Below are 354 nucleotides of genomic sequence, written 5' to 3'. Positions count from 1 at the left end.
TAGTTTTTGTATTAATTTGTGAGATGCTGTTACTGAATCTATAATCACATTATTTTCTTAATGTAAAATTCCTTACTATGCATATTTAATAATTATTTATATACTTTGTTTAAATAAGTAAACCAATTTAAACAAGTAACTTTATTGTGATAAAAAATATGAATCTATTGTTAGGTTAGTAGAGAGAAGTTTAACTTCAAAAATGGACTAATATAAATTGAAAAAAAAAATTGGCACATTTGGTTTATTTAATAAGAACAACATTATGATATTATTCAGGTAATAGTATAATTTTATACTGGCATTAATGTTATGAAAAAGTAAAATTAAACATTATACACTATAAAGTATGAA

This window comes from Aphis gossypii, chromosome 3, assembly GCF_020184175.1.
Source record: "Aphis gossypii isolate Hap1 chromosome 3, ASM2018417v2, whole genome shotgun sequence".
Lineage (NCBI taxonomy): Eukaryota > Metazoa > Arthropoda > Insecta > Hemiptera > Aphididae > Aphis > Aphis gossypii.
Note: the sequence above shows the minus strand (reverse complement) of the source record.